Consider the following 281-nt stretch of genomic DNA (forward strand, 5'->3'; position numbering starts at 1 on the left):
CCTCTCTCCCCTCACTAGCAGTCTGTGTAATAATACATGCATACATACATACATACATACATACATACATACATACATACATGCATGCATATATATGTATTTATATATATACATATATATATGTATACATATACATATATATATTTATATATATATAGGTATATATAAATATATAGTTGTATCTAACTCTCTATCAATACATCAATTTACTTCTCATCCTCTCTGTATGTATGTATGTATGTATATACATACATACATATATATATATATATATATATATA

Source organism: Octopus bimaculoides, chromosome 6, assembly GCF_001194135.2.
Source record: "Octopus bimaculoides isolate UCB-OBI-ISO-001 chromosome 6, ASM119413v2, whole genome shotgun sequence".
In the NCBI taxonomy this organism is placed as follows: domain Eukaryota; kingdom Metazoa; phylum Mollusca; class Cephalopoda; order Octopoda; family Octopodidae; genus Octopus; species Octopus bimaculoides.